Source organism: Microcebus murinus, chromosome 8, assembly GCF_040939455.1.
Source record: "Microcebus murinus isolate Inina chromosome 8, M.murinus_Inina_mat1.0, whole genome shotgun sequence".
NCBI lineage: Eukaryota > Metazoa > Chordata > Mammalia > Primates > Cheirogaleidae > Microcebus > Microcebus murinus.
The window spans coordinates 46,537,255-46,553,830 of NC_134111.1; the positions used below are offsets into that span (position 1 = coordinate 46,537,255).

Sequence of the window (16,576 nt, forward strand, 5' to 3'; positions counted from 1 at the left end):
AAAAAGTTTCATTTAAATTAAGGTGCCAGCCTTTAAACTTGAATTTTTTAATCATATTGGAGTGGTATAGTGAAGGAATCAAAGGAAAAACATCAATATCAACAAAGTATATGTGAAAGTCAATTTATCTTAGAATTGATAAAGAGCCTCCTTGGAACTTAGTGTGTTCATCTATAGAAATATATATTATGTACCCATAATGAATAGGGCTGTGGTAAGAATTAAACCAAATCACATATGAGAGGGGGTAGTATTATCATTAACTTCCAGTTAGTTCTTTACCTTTTTAGAAGGGCATTCCTGCAGAAGCAGTTACAATTGTGGTTTGCATTGTGGTTTGCAGTTACAATTATAAATTAATCCTCACCTCTCAAAAAGGCAGCTATAGGTTTGATTTTGTTTTTAACCTCTATTTTACAGATAAGGAATACTGGGAAAGTTTAAGTGAGTGACCTGAAATTACTCACGTAGACATAACCAGAGCTGGAAGTAGACTGATTTCTCTCACTTCTTATTTAGTTTTCTGCCTGCTAGGTATAGCTTTTGTCACAACTGATCCCAATGAAGTATTCTGTTTCTATTCTTAATATAGATTTTCTACATCAATTAATATGAAATTAATTTACATATTTTCAAGATAAGGCCATTCACTATTGATTTAGGTAGTGACCAAGCAAATTTCTGCCTCTGCTAACAAGTGGAATGAGTTCTCTCATTGCATGGGGAGAAAAACAGACATATCTAAGTAGGCCAAAAAAATAAAAATCAAACAATTATTTAATTAAATGTAATTGGTTCATTAAATAGTAATATATTTAAATAACACTGGAATTTCTGCTCAATACATTCCATAAAATTCATAACAATGCATGAAAATCTACCAACATATATTTTAGATACTTTCAAATTTTTTCTTGGTTTTTCATCTGTATTGATTTTAAATATTTCATAGTTTTCACTGTCAGTGGATTGCTAATTATGAAGGTTTGTTTTCCTCAAAGCTGATCATAAATAGCAATAGTAATATGACATAATAGCATTATATTTGTATGAAAGACTGTTGATTTTCTTTGGCTTTTTTGTTTCTGGAAGAGTCATTTGATTGTTTTAATCACTAAGGAAAATGGTATGAAGGATGCATATATTTTCAGGGATAACTTGCAAAATACTGGACAACATGGAAAAATAGTACAAAATACTAGAAAATAGCATATTTGGCAGGGAATGAAAGAATGGTTAGAAAAATTATGTAGATTTTTGTGTATGTCCACCTCTGCAAGTTTCTAAACAGATTACATTCTAAAATCAAGATTAGCTTTTGATTGAAGATCATTCTAAACTTAACTTTTATTAGGGATATTTCTAAATTGACACTGCATTTGAATGTTCCAATTTTAAGATTTTTACATTTTGCAAATATCAACTCTTTCCCCCATGAAGTGTGAATAAAATATATTTTCTTTCTCTCCCAGAATAAACTTCATTCCATTATTCCTTCATTATTCCTTTATTCCATCACATAGTCAATGAGGGTGTTCATTTTATTTCAAGTTACACAATATTAGCAAAGAACCACATAATTGTTTTAAAAACTAACAACAAAAATCCCCTCTCCAGATTAAAAATTCAGAATGGTGCGGTCCACATCTCTGTTTTTAGCCTTTAAAAAATGAGCTTATTATCTGTATAACTAGCAAAGCCAATTCTTTAAGAAATGGTCTGGCTTCCAAGCTAGATTGGTCCAATGACTGAAGGGGAGGAAAGCACAAGAAAATTGGAAAAAATAGTGATGATATACACATATTTTTTATAGTACTAAAAAAATGGCAATATACACAAATCTACTCTGCAAATTATCCTTAGAGTGCTCATAAAATTTTGGCAGGGTGTTTTGGGAATCACAGGATACATTGAGAGTTTTTTTTTTTTTTTTTAAAGAAGGTGAAGGAAAGGATGATTATTGCAAAAAATAAAAGGATCACTTAAAAATATAATTAGGTGGGAACACCTGGAGTAGCATAGCTAAGACAAACTGAATTCCAACTATTTGTCAGACAGCTATATAGCTGGCTTATACATTTGATTTTATAAAATTTATAAGGCGTGTATGACTGTCTCTATCAGAGAGGACCGCTTGGAGAAGGTCTCATGCCTTCCCATCATGTAGAACTTAGTTTATTTCTTTTTACTAGAACATGGTGTATAAACTTATTAGTAGAACTCTGGACCATATTCCCAGGAACTTAAAATGTTCCACAATGAAAGATCATTACAGTTTTCAGGAGAGAGAGGTGTGGAAAGAGAGTTTGTCACTTTTGTTTTATTTTTCTTTTCTTTCTAAATAACATCACTTCTCTAGGGCTGGAGTCAAACACACGCCCGCAAGCGCGCGCGCGCGCGCGCACACACACACACACACACACACACTCTTAACAAAACTATTGTATCATTCGGATTTGATTATACAAAAGAAGCAAACCAATTAGATTGCCTGCTTAAACTTTCTCCTTTGCTTCACAAGGTTTTTGTTTTGTTTTGTTTGCGGGGAGGTGGTGGTGGGGGGTTACTTGGAGGGAAGACAGGGAAGATCCACTCTACCTACAACTTTGACAGCATTTCTCCATGTGCCTCCTGCACAGCCCGGGGACACTTCTGGGGTGGTTACTATGAGGAGGAGCGGTTCGGAGGCTAACAAGTACCACTCTCTTCAGCTGCCAAAGGGAGAAGGACGGGGGCGCTGTCTGGTGACTGTTCGCGCGATTCCTTCCAGGCGCCGACCACCTCCCGGGACTCGCTCTCCAGCAGTGCCCTTGCGACTCGGGTCCCACGACCCCCACGCGGCGATGCCCGGGCGCTGAGCGGCCGGGCCGCGGCTCCAGGGACACAGTCACCCCGGGGCGCCCTTTCCTGCCAAGCCGCGGGCTTCTGGCGGTCAGAAAGCGCCCCAGGTCCGGGTGGGCCCGGCTTCCTCGCCGCACCTGAGGCTCGGGGGCCACGAGTCCCCCACCCCGCGCACCTCCCGCGCCTCCCCCATCCCAAACCCCGGCAGCATCGCCGTCTCTCCCGGAAACAAGCCTGCTGAGCAAAGGCGGAGGGAACCTTGGGCCTTCCGCTCTGATTGGTCTCCCCCCGCCGCGCGGGGCGAGACAGCGATTGGCTGCCGGGCGTTGTCAGTCGCCGAGGCCAGAGCCATCGCCGGGGAAGCGCAGCCGGGCTTGGGTGCTCCGACTGCCGCCGCGGCTGCTCGACTGGTGCAGCTGGGCGAGCTCGCACGGGCGCCGCTGCCGCCTCCGCTGCTGCCCACCCCGCCGCGCCGCCGGCGCTGCTGGCCTTGCGGGCGGCCGCCGGGGAGGGGCGGCGGAGAGAGCGGAGCACGGGGAGGCGGAGGCGGCGGAGAAGTGATGCTGGCGCCGGGGATCGGGGCAGCGGCAGCGGAGCAGCAGCATCTTCGGGACCCTGGCTGCAGCGTCCCTGTGGCCCGCGGGCCAGCCCAACGGCTGGAGACCACGCGCCCCGCGGGTAAGGTCCGGCCCGGTAGCGCCCGCGCGGCCCCGGGACCACTGGTGTGGTCTTTGGGGGTTACGAAGCGTGTCGTGGCCGAGGCACCCCGACAAGGGTGTTTGGGACCCGGACAGCTAGTCCCGACGCTAGGCTAGGCTGTTGCCCGCGCCGGTGCGGCTCCAGCTCGTGCGTTTTCCCCTCAGCTTTGACAGACTTTGACAGCGCGGGGATGGCATTGTGTGTGAATGAGTGTGTGTGTGTGTGTGTGTGTGTGTGTGTGTGAGAGAGAGAGAGAGAGAGAGAGAGAGAGAGAGAGAGAGAGAGAGAGAGAGAGAGAGAGAGAGAGAGAGAGAGAGAGAGAGCGAGCGAGCCCGCGATTTGGGGCACTTTGCGGGGAGCGTTGGGTCCCCTCAACGTGTACCAACGTCCTTCTAGAACCCAGGCTGGGATGGAGTGAATAGAATGCTCTTGGCTCGGCGGGAGGGAGAACGCACGGAGCGCACGGGAAAGTCCACCGTGGCTCATAAAGAGCTGGGCAAATTGAACTTTATTGCCGTAACGAAAAAAAGGAGCTGTGGATCTGGCGCGCCCTGGGAGAGGCTCGGTCACCGAGGCTCCCAAAGTCCCACTTTGCGCCAGGGACTTAGGAGGGGAGGAGAAGGGAGGAGAAAGCAACTGTTTGTTGGCGTACCTGAAGAAAAGGAGGAAAGAGAAGTTGGGGGTGGTTTAGTTTGGGGGAGTGGTGACTTTTACTCGTCTGAAGCTCCGCATAGGAGGCTCGCCACACTTTTCGGGAGCGCACATTTGGGAAAGGAGAGAGAGTCCCACTCTGAGGCACTGGCAGTGGCTCCTCTGGCCCCGTGGCGGGTGGGGCGTGGCGTGGAGCGCGTCGGGACAGCGGAGCAGGGTTTGGGTGTCTGACGGCCAGTCGTCCCCGTAGAGCCACTGTCTTCCCGGGCAGCTCTGGCCTGCGTGCCCTTTGGGGGGAACCAGGCCTGGTGCGCCCCTTGTAGCTGCTGAATGCCTGGCGGCTCCGCCCTCTGAGAAAGTTCGGGCCCGCTAGGGTCTGAGCAACCAGACCTAGAGCACTTTAAGCACCAAGAGTAACCAGGTCTAGGTAACCAGCTTTCTCCAGAGCGTACATTGTTTTTATTTCATATTACATTATTTTATAAATCTGTCGCGAATGCCACCTGCACTGCAAAGGCTTCCGCAGAAGGTGGATTTTATGCGCTGCTGCAAATTCATGATGCTGCCGGGCAAAGTCTGAATCAACGTAGCTCAGTGCAGTGGTTTCTCCATCCCTCTTCAGGACGCACAAACTTTTGGCGATTGTTTTCTATGTGGCTTCTTGTCTCGTCAGGAGTCCGTGCTTGGGAAAGTTCTTGAAATACCTGGTACTAAGGAGCTGTCCCCTCTCTGGCTGAGATAGGGAGAGGCTCTGGTCTTTAACAGAGGCAATGGGGTTGCAGCGGCGAGTGGAGGTGGAAACGGCAGATCCCTGCCTGCCAGCTTTGGTAAAACAAAATTTGGTTCAATACAAGGAGGCGGATCTTGAACTGGGGACAGCATTTTCCCTGTTATGTGGCTCCATAGTCTTTTTCACTGGAGGAAGCTTTTGTCCAAAACAAATCACAGCGCAACAAAAATACCCAAACCCAGACCGCAGAAACCACTTTGGTTGAGCTCATGTCTGATTTGGTAAAACAGACAAAGTGAAAGTAAGGCACCTTAGAGAAATACTGTGGAAAACCAGAAGGTGGCTGCCCAAAATTCCAGGTATTTTTCGACAGTTTTTTTTTTTTCTTTAAATTGTAAAGATTCTTTTTTCTCCCAATTTAGTAACTAAGTAACTAAACAGATGAATAACTTATGGAAACTAGTAGTGATACTAGTTTTGAGTCCAAAGATGATGGTGTGTTTTTCATCCCTTAATTAAAGCTGCAAATGGATTTTTTAGTATGATTTTAATAACACTCATTACATTTGGGTTGGCACTAAATATTTTCTTATTAGTATTCATCATATCCGTCTTAAAAGTCTAGTTTTTTTGATATAATTAACATATACCTGTGGTTGTTATGTTTCTATACAAAATTTACCTGCCTGTCGTTGATTATTTTGATATTAAAATATTGTAGTTATTGTAACCTTCAGGACTTTGTTAAGGTTAACTGCACATTAAGCAGTTGATTTTAGTTTTGTGTTTCATATATGGAGTGATATGGGCTGGTAAACTTTTTGTTTCCCCCATAGGTTGATATGGATTAAAATGTGTTGTACATTATTACTTAACACTTAAAATAATTTTCAGTTAAAACTAAGTTATCAATAACAACCAATACTAAAAATGGAAATCCTAAGAGAAATTTTAACAACTTGGCTAAGAAAGTGCTTTTTCACATTGACATCAAGTAACATCTTGTAAATCCACTACATTATGTATTGGGGTAAGCCACAAGTCTTAAAATGGAATAAGAGCTTTTGTGCTCCTTTTAAGGTTTTTTTGGGTTTTTTTGTATGTGTGGGGGGGCAGGGGTGGAATTTTTACTTTGAAAAATATTTTCTACAGATAAATAATTTTCCAAATCACTAGGACAAATATAATCAAGTGCAGAGAAATGTGTTCATGGGCATAAATAGTAGCATAAAGCAGTAGGAAATATATTTAACTGTTATCAGAAATGATGCAGGATGTGGGGTGGGGATGGGCACAGGCTTAGGGGAGGTAATGGGTAGTGAGAGCCACTCATTTTATACAAGCAATTCAAATTCTGCCAGTTCTGCAAATGCACTTCAGTTTTGACTTGTTTTGCTGCAGGGCAGCCCATGAGCTTAGCCTGCCACATATTCTAGATGGATTTTTAGTAACTCAAGTAAATGTCAAGTTGTCAAGACTCTAGGCCACTAAATTCACTTTTTGACCTATACATGATTGTAATTTCAATACTTATTGGATGAAAAGAACACATTTAATATGAATAGCAATGCAATAGATACTATTATCTTATGAAATACAACTTATTTAACTTGTCAGATAATCATGATTCGTGTTTGTACATGAATTGGTCAGATAGTGAGGTTTATTTTATTTTGTAATAATTTGTTTTATTAATGGTGAAACTATTCTTTTTCTAAAACTAACAATTTTAGGGGTATTAAAAACCTCAACCAGTTAGTAAATCAGGAATTCATTCTCTCTCTCTCTCTCTCTGTCACACACACACACACACACACACGCACGCACATGTATACTGGAAACGTTCTCAGAAACAGTATAACCACCCTGAGTTTGAAACAAATTCACTAACCCATTCTGAATGATGAATATGCTTCATAAGGGAATAGTCTCATCCTTTTAAGTAAATTATTATTAATTAATTATGATAGTGGTTTGTTCAAGTAAAAGTTTAACAAATTGTACTATGTTCCTACTATGTGTGAAATACTGTTCTAGTTTCTTGGAGTATATCAGAGAATAAATCAGACAAAGCCCCCTACCCTCATGCAGCTTATATCCTATTGGGACTATAGAATCATAATATACACAGATCATAAACAAAAATGTAACTTAGAGAATATTTATCTCCTACCAACCTATTTATTCTAAACATTCCATCCTATGGCACAATCTCTTTCCATCTCATTATTTTCTCTAACTAATACATACCCACCCATATACACCAACACAAATACACTTAAATTCATGTAATAACTGAAAAATAATCACAGTGATAACACAATGCATATTGTTCCTGGAGCTATGTATGAGAACAGCAATAAACTTAATGATATGTGAGGGATAAGGGCAAAAGAGAGGGATTCAAAGATGATTAAGCAATGAAATAACAGGATATCTGCTCTTTAAAATATCTTTAAAATCAAATCACAATATTTTTCAGAGTAACTAAAGTGGGAAACATTTATACCATTTTTGCTTCAAATTAACAACATTTTAAAAGACATTTATGACTATCCAAAGTCAAATTAGATAGCTTCCTTCAAAGGGTTAGAGTTGGGGTTGGATAGTAGTAAGTGAACTGGTAGTAGTAAGGAAAGATTCAAAAGCATAATTCTAATGAGAAATATTCTTCTTCTTCCACATGGGTAGTATCACATTCATGTACCTCTGTGAGTACTGATCAAAAACACTAGAGTCTGAGATTAAAGTTTCCCTAAAGATTATGCATCAAGAAAAGACTCGTGATCTGATCGTCTAATAAGAAATGCCAAAACATTTCAGATTTTTTAAGTAAGTTTGTATTTACTTAAAAATCAAATTGGTTACCCAGTAAGTCCAATTACTGATAAAAATTTCACTAGGTTCTGTTCTCTTGTGCATAAAACAATATGCAGTTATGATTCCAGTTTCACTTTCTTTGCCTCCTTTTCATGATTTCCTTTCAGGTCTTTAGTTTACATCTCAAAAGAATTACTACTTACCCTCATATGAAGAATGGAACCTAACTTGACTTTCCAATACTGGTTTGTGAACAATATTTTTATAGTAGAAGAAAGCTGAAATTGTACTCCCAAGAAGCTATACCATATAATGAGTTAATGTCAACCTATTCACAGGTTCTATTTTTACAGGGTATCAGTGCAGGTCACACAATGCTAACAGTCAGTTCTGAATGAATTTCCATTACTCAACAAAAGTTTTTAAGATTGCTGTTGTAGGAGATGGGGGAAACCCCTCTGATATTGCCATCTCCATATTTTATTTCTTCAGATTCGAGAATGCATTTACCACTCACTTAAGCCTTCATCTTTTTTTTTGTTTTTTTTTTTTTGCCCTAGTTTTTCTCCTTTCTGCCTCAAATGCAAAACTGTAGGAAAACAGTATGTTATAAAAATAGGTAAATCACCAAATAGTTATCATATCTGGCACACAAAGTCAGTAATAGCTGAGATGAGAGCAAAGAGAAATCAGATATTTAGAAATAGGAAGAATGCAGGTGATTAGTCCAATTTCCTTTAGGTATAATGAAAAACTTTACTCCAGGATGTTGATATTAATTAACCATACAGTTGAAAGTGGAGCCAGGTCTAGAAATATAGTTTGTGAGTACTAAGTATATAAGCTAACTCCCTGCCAGTTGCTCATTAAACAGTTATATATTTTGTAGGAGAAACAAAACTATAGGAGAAATGACTGCATCTACCAGTTTGTGCATGTAGTTATTTTAATATCTGACAGAATATTACATTGTCTTACTATTATGTTGAGAACAAGAAAATGATAAATTGGGATGCATTTAGAAATGTCGTCTAAGATTTATAAGGCTCGAGATAACTTTGCAAGTAAAATATTTGTATTTAATTCAGTCTTTATGTCTATAGCACATAGATGCATATACTCCATAGACATATATCTATAAACTCTATAGAATCTAGTTTATAGACTTAAAAAACAGGATTTCTTATTTTCCTTTTATTGCAGGACCTCTCATTTCCCAAAGTCAATCACTTTAAACTTCAAATTGTTTTTTGGGTGTGCTTCAGAAACTCCAGGAAGTACCAAAATTGTCTGCCAGCTTTTTTTTTGTTGTTGTTCTTGAATGTTTTAAGTAGTAAAAAATGAGTAAGAAAATTTAAAAGCTACTTCTTCAAGTTAATTTAAAAAATACAAAAACAGAAAAACAGAGTAGAGAGAGGGAACATTCATGGATAGTGAGAGGATTTTAAAGAACTAATACTTGTCTCTTGGAGCTCAAGGAAATGGAAAATAAAAAAACTATTTCTAGATCCTATCAGAAAAGAAAAAAAACTATTTCTAGATCCTATCAGAAAACATTTCCCACAGGAGTTTTAAGATGCACATCATTGTCCCACAGAGTGCTGCTTTGCAACTGAGGAGATGATTTATATCTGATATACTGCACTTGTATATGAGTTATTGTAGTTAGCATTTTGTTAAGTCTTTGGCTATGAAATGTTTTCATGACATACATAGATGACATCAGGGCTGAATGAATTCTACACTGAACAAGACTTGTGGGTAACTTTTCTAGGTCCCTATCACTCAGTCAAAGAAAATTGCCAAAGGCAGAGGTTATTTGTATACAATTAGTTGTAAATTTGGGTGTCAGTAGACAAGATGAATTGTGCTAAATGTACACAAATGTACCATGGCTTCATGAATATGGCATAAGCACTAATTGTTAGGCTTCCTCAATTCTTTATTTGTCTATGCTAGTCAGAGGGCTGGTAAGTATGCATCATAGCACTCACTATGTTAATATCTATGTCTATAAAATAGTGATAGTATTACTGATTGCTTGAATACCAATTTTTCAGGAGTTAGATGAATCAAATATGAGTAATAGGTGTTGACATCTCTGAACTGAACACAGGTAATTACAGACAGGAGAGGAGCTATATTTTAAAATAAGCAGAAACTAAGAAATAATGATTGAATTGACAAAATTATTTTAGTCATTATTTTGGCCTAATTCCCATTTTGCAAAGAAATAAAAGATAATCTTTGGTTTCTAACCTTGCTGACTAAATTATAAAATAGGCCAATCCTGAAATTACTTGAAGGCAGCTAAAAATAGTTTTTTTTTCCCTCTGTTGATTTTTTATCTCATTCTCTCTCTCTTTCTCTCTCTCTCTCTCTATATATATATATATATTCCACTTTACATTTTAAATGTTATAAAACATTTTTTCAATGCTACCTACAATTTTTTCCTGATTTTATGTCATAGTAAGCCAAGAATCAGAGGATATTAAACTCAAAATTTTATTAAGGGACATTTACAGTAACAATAAGTAGTTAGATTTACAAAATAGAAATACTGAATGTATATATATATATATGTGTGTGTGTGCATATGAGTATACATACATATACATAGATAATTGCAATTAAATACCAGAAGAGACTGTTGTAAAATTTACAGAGATCCTAAAGTTCATCTAGAATAAACGTAGGTTATAACAGCAAAGTTTTTTTTAATAAAAAATGCATTGAGGGGAAGTTGCACTGTCAAACATTTGAAGATATTATAAATGACAATAATTAATACAAGATGTTACTGGTACATTAACATGCAGACAAACATGAAGAAGAGAATAAAAGACCTCAGGCACAAACTAAAATATGTGAAAATAAAGCACAGAATGAAATAATCACAAATATGTGGGGAAATACAAAATGATTTATATATGACTCTGGGAAAATTGAATAATTATTTTTGAAAAATGTATACTCCCTACTTCACATTTCATTCTAAAATAAATGTGAGATGCAGTGAAGAGTTAACATAAGGAAACTCTAAAGCTGGAAAAAAAGACTTCATAAACACAAACATTTAATGGGAAAATATAAATATGAGACCTTATAATAGTTAACAATTTTAAGTTTAAAAAGCCATAAGTATAATTACAAACAAATGGAAAATAGAGGAAATATATTCAACATCAACATTTTTCCTTATTAGAAGACTTCTGTCAATATAGTGATTCCCAGTTTATGTACACCCCCTTCAGTGGACTGCAGTCTTTTTGAAGAAAGAGACTCATAGTCATCATTTTATCCTAAGTGCATTGAGCATAATTGGGGCTCAATAGGCATTATCATTGGCTACTAAAAGTTCTAAGTATTTCCCTAAAAATGGACAAAAATAAATTTATAATTTACAAAAAGTGGAACTATATAAGGCCAATAAGTATTTACAATTTTAACTTATTAAATAAAAATAATTTTTAGTGATAGAATTTTTAGCTCTACTTAAAATATCAAATATTATAAATTAAGGTTGATCTGTTTATAAAGGTTGATCAAGATAATAAAGTGGACTACACATGCTCCTAAATTTCCGGTGAGGCTACTCATTAATGTTTACAGAATTCTTCAGTTACATGCTACAGAAATCTATCATGACTAAATTAAGGAATACATCCACAAGAAAAGGAAGGTATTTTGTAACTTACAGAACCAAAAGAAAATGAGACCAAACAGAATGGCTGTAGAGATCATGGGAAGAACTGATGAAGTCTTTTCTGGGTACTACCACTGATTGGATGAATCAGCATCAGTCTTTTCTCTCCATGTGTCAGTTTGCTTCAGACTCAAATTCCTGGAATGCAGAATGTAACTAAACTAGCTTCAGTTTCATCATGGTGCTTTAGTTGGTGGATCATTGAGCACCTTGATTGCCTGTCCTACCAAGACTACATTCAAGGAAAATCAAGGGAATATTACCAGCCTAAGGGAAAATGTATGCTAGACAGTTAAAAACAACAGACATTCACTGTGTGTATCAAGAAACTTAAAACTACTCTCTTTGTTTCACTAACATCACTTCTAGGAATTAATTCCATGTAATTAATCAGAGACACACATACTTTCATTAAAGTGCTATTTACAGTGGTTTGAAAGTAGAAATATTTCGTTTGCCCAACAAAAGTGGACTAGTTAAATTATCTTATATACCATTAAAACATAGTTATGAAATGTTGGTAATAACATTGGAAAATGCTAATTGAAAGAATAGTGGGAAAATCAGAGTATAAATTTAGTATGAAAGACTGTACATTTACATATATGAAAAGGCTTAGAAAATATTAACATTTGTTATTTTTGGGTAGTGGGACTATGGGGATTTTATTTTTAAATATACAAAAATGCCTTTGCCTGGAACAGACAGTATTTTAATGATCATTAAAATATCTATATATTTTATATATATAATTGGACATACTAACTAACTATAGAATAATTGGACAAAGGTGTAGCTTTGGACTTCCAGACAAGATTATTGGAAGCAAACATGGGACTGATGCACTTAATTTTGGAAGGAAAAGTGCTAATTGTATAATTTCATTTTTTTTCAAAATCAATTTACTATATGTCCCATGGAATTTGGCTTGTTTTCTACTTGGTAACTTTATGGGAGTAATTTTAGAGCTTGCTTTTCAATTCTTTATCTTAATATAATTGACCTTAACATATATTTGCATTTTATGATTCAAATAAAAAATTTTTGTTGGCCTAGAAAGTTAAATAAAGAATAAAAATAAAAATAATTACATATATTGATATATATATGTGTATCACACAAGTTGCCCTGCTAATTTTCATTAGCTCAAGCTTAAAATGAGACAATATGAGCTTAAGATAATATAGTTCAGCCCAGTTATTTATTGAATACAATAAAAGATGCTATTAAATTTGATTGTAATAAAACTGAAAACCATGCTTACTTACATAAATCAGAAAACAAATATATCTGGATGTTTTTAATTTTTTTCTCTTGGTTCATATCTACAGCTCATAAATTATAGCTTCCAAAGACCAAAGGGTCTAGAATTAGGAATAGATGGAATTTTTCTAAAAGCATAAATATGCTGTTCTTATAATGCCTCTTAAAGTAGCACTTTAGTTTATCGACCGAGCTCTGCACAGGCTGATTTTGATGAGCTCATGAATTATACTTGAGTAAATAATAAAAATATTGGAAAAGAAAAAAAGAAGAAAAAGATAATTGGTCATGGGTTCCTTCTTATAGCCATTGCCTTCTCATAGTTCACAGGGATGTGCAGTCTGGCAGCTAGTTACATTCTAGGGCATAAGGCAGGGCCAATTTTGTTGTCATTGTTTCCTTTTGTTCAGTTAATATGTTTTATGTTGTAATAGATAATATACACATGGTTCCAAAAATACACAGTTAAAATTCTCCTCTCATATCCTTCCCCCTATACCCAGTTATCACCCCCCAAATAGATAGCCACTCTTACTAGTTTCTTGGCACCTGTAATGGCTAATTGTATCTGTCAACTTGACTGGGCTAAAGGATGCCTAGGTAGCTATTAAAAATTTATGTATGGGTATGTCTGTGAGCATATTTCTGGAAGAGATTAGCATTTGAATCATTAGAATGACTAAAGATGATTGTCCTCACCAATGCAAGTGGGCACCATCCAGTGCTTTGAGAGCCTAAGGAAAACAAAAAGGTGGAGGAAGAGCAAATGGCTCTTTCTGCTTGAGCTCAGAATTTATCTTCTCCTGCCCTTAGAAACACACACACAGACACACACACACACACACACACACGCACACGCATCGTGTTGGTTCCGTTTTCCTGGAGAACTCTGACTAATACTGATTTGGGTACCAGGAGTGGGATGGGGCCTGAGAAGAATGAGCGTTATCATGCGTGGTTATGGCTCAAGGTAGGCCATTATTATTTCCGAAGGCATTGGGAGGTTAATACCCCCAGAGTGAGGTGGAAAAGGACCAATACCACTGCGGGTTGGGGGGTTGCTACCATTAGGTATGGGAGGCTGTTTCTAAGGGAGATAAAGAGACTGCTTTCACTGGATTGGAGAGACTTCTTTCACCAACAAAGAAGATTCGTCAGCATCAAAGTCTTCCACACTTCACATCCCAAGTTACAGGATCCCATTTTTCTCCCCCAATTAATACTCTCTCTTTCAATGTCCTGCAAATCTGGAAGTTTAACTTGTGTGGTAGTTCAGCCAATCCCAGGAAGAGGTTCTGTGTTTGATTTTCAGCAGTTTCAGCCCTGCAGCTACAGAAGATAAGGCTCTCCTTCTGGACACACCTAGAAGCTGTTAGGTCGTTTGTGCAGTCCTTGAGCTGGAAATTCAAATCCCACATCCTTTTCTTTCACCACTTTGTCCACCAACATGATTATAGTCTTTAGTTTTCCAGAAATGTTCAAAAGTACCATATACAGAGTCCCTTAGCTCTTTGCTTCTTATCAGTGGTTCATTGGGAGTATTCAATGCAGATATATTATGTATCTTTATAATCATTGCTCTTTTCACTGGTGGAAATAGAGCTGTTAACTCTAATTAGATTAGAGAGCCAACTCTAGAAATCCCAGAACCAATTCATCCTGTTCCTCTAGAACCATTCTGGGTACAAAAATCTATTGGAGAAAAAGAACCAACAGGATGTGTGTGTGTGTGCATGTGTGTGTGTGTGTGTGTGTGTGTGTGCATGCACACGCACATGCTCAAGAGAGAAAGAGAGAGACAGAGAGAGATTGAGATTATAGGAATTGGCTCACGTGGTTCTGGGGACTGAGAAGTCCCCTAATCTGCCATCAGCAAGCTAGGGAATCGGAAAAACTGGTAGTATAATTCAGTTTGAATCTGAAAGCCTGAGAATCTGCAGAATCAATAGTGAAAATCCATAGCTGAGTTTGAAAGCCCAAGAACAAAGAGCACCAATATGTCCAAGGGCAGAAGATGGCTGTCTTAGCTCAAGCTGAGAGAGCAAATTCACCCTTCATCTGCCATTTTTTCCTAATCACACCCTGAAAGGATTGGATAGTGCCTACACACATTGGTGAAAGATCTTCTTTACACAGTCTACTGATTCAAATGCTCTACTTGTCTAGAGACACTGTCACAGACTCATATAGAAATGTTTTCCAGCTGCCTAGCCATCCCTTAGCTCAGTTAAGTTGACACATAAAATTAACCTTCACAGTATTGTTCCAGAGATTGCCTATGCATATACAAACACTATTTTTTTCTCCCCCCCAACTTTTATTTAATTGGTAATATATATGTTTTGCTTCCTGCTTTTTAAACTCAATAATTTGGATGACTGTCAAAGTTTATGCATAAAGAGCTTCCTCATCCATTTTTATAACTCCGTGATATTACATTTTTTGAAAGTACCACAATTTATTTATTAATATTATGAAACAGTTCCCTCCTGATGAACAGTTATATATTTTTTTCAATCTTTTGGTTAACACAAGCAGTGCTGTAATTAATAACCTTGTACACATTATTGCATACGTGTCCAAGAATCCGTAGGACCTAGAAGTGGAGTTCCTGGTTTATAGGAATAACATTTATCGGGTGTCAGGCAGGTGGGAGCGGGGAGGAGGGGATGGGTATACACAAACACAATGAGTGAGATGTGCAACGTTTGGGGGAAGGTGACGCTTGAAGCCCTTACTCGAGGGGGGATGGGGGGCATGGACAATATACATAACCTTAACACTTGTACCCCCATAATATGCTAAAATAAAAAAATTAAATTGTACACCATAAATATGTACTATAACTTGTTAAATAAAATTAAATAATAAAGGTAGTCCGTAAGTAAGAGCAAAGAGGAAAATAGCAAAAATGGAATTGTTCAAAGCATATCAAAATATGATCCCAAAATCTAATTCAATGTATAGAGAATGCCTACTGAATAAAATTACTGAGCTTCTTCCTGAAAAAAAATAAAATAAATAAAATGCATATGTGCTTGTGTGCTTTGAAAATGTATATGGTTTGTTTATTTTCACAGTTGATTACCTTGCATTTCTTGTCTTCAGTTGCATGATTAATAATGTTGAATAGGGCTAAACCAAATACTGGTTTCATGACATTCCTCTAGAGACCCTATCCAGATTTGCACTTCCCTATCAGCATGCTTTGCAATTTATTGTGAACTGAATTCATTTGGTGATCTTCCAGCACCTATTTAACTATCTTGACCATAAAGCCACTAGAATAAAGAGCTTCTGTCAAATTGTTACTTAATTTCAGATATTCTCCTTTTCCATCCTCTTGTCTACTAGATTAAATAAATTATATGAACAATATGAGGACTAGTTATTCACCTACTGCATAACAATATTAAAAATAGTCATGTCCAATGTTGGCAAGTATACAGTGAATCTGGTGCTTTCAGATACTCTTTATTGCAATTAAAATTGGCACAACCCTTTTCAAAAGCAATTTGGCAGTATATTTGGAAAAAACTATTAAAAATATTCATACCATTGAGTCCATTAATATTACTTCTGGGAATCTATCCTAAGGAAATAGCACAAAATATGGAGAAGGTCATATGTTTGAAGATCTTGATGAATGTGTTATGTACAATAAAAAATCAGAAATTACTCAAGTAGCCAATAATAAAATATAAAATACATATGCTATAATGTTTCTTGGGACAAATGTGGTACAAAATTATATAGAAGTCCTATTTTAGGTAAGCAAAACATATACATATAAACACCGAAATTATAAATGTGTTATAAAATGGTGGGAAAATAGATGATTCTTTCTCTGTTTTTATCTCAAA

General features: G+C 37.4%; 1 protein-coding gene across 4 annotated transcripts in view; it reads left to right on the forward strand.

The window, feature by feature from the left end:
- The first annotated feature begins 3,429 nt into the window (after window positions 1-3,429).
- B3GALT1 (beta-1,3-galactosyltransferase 1) overlaps window positions 3,430-16,576 on the forward strand; it is a 492,457-nt gene continuing 479,310 nt past the window's right edge. For all 4 annotated transcript variants that reach the window (XR_012920561.1, XR_012920562.1, XM_076005628.1 and 1 more), the window contains exon 1: window positions 3,430-3,519. The gene's annotated coding sequence lies outside the window, so the exon portion shown is untranslated. The remainder of the gene's footprint in view (window positions 3,520-16,576) is intronic.